Below are 236 nucleotides of genomic sequence, written 5' to 3'. Positions count from 1 at the left end.
TCAACCACATAATCCATCAACTTTGAAATCTAGGGCTGGGCAAATCTCCCGAACCAAACCGACTGAACCGAACCCGAACTTAATCGAACTGAACTGAACTCGACGGTTCTTGTCAAATTAAATACTCGAACGGGTATCTGAATTGAGAATCAACGGGTACGGTTCGATTCTCGGTTCTAGACCAAGAACCGAAGAATCGAATAAGAACCGAATATTTCTAATTTTTTTTATATTGA

This window comes from Olea europaea, chromosome 2, assembly GCF_002742605.1.
Source record: "Olea europaea var. sylvestris chromosome 2, O_europaea_v1, whole genome shotgun sequence".
NCBI classification, from domain to species: Eukaryota; Viridiplantae; Streptophyta; class Magnoliopsida; order Lamiales; family Oleaceae; genus Olea; species Olea europaea.
The sequence above is the reverse complement of the archived record's forward strand: the minus strand, read 5'-3'. Positions refer to the sequence as shown.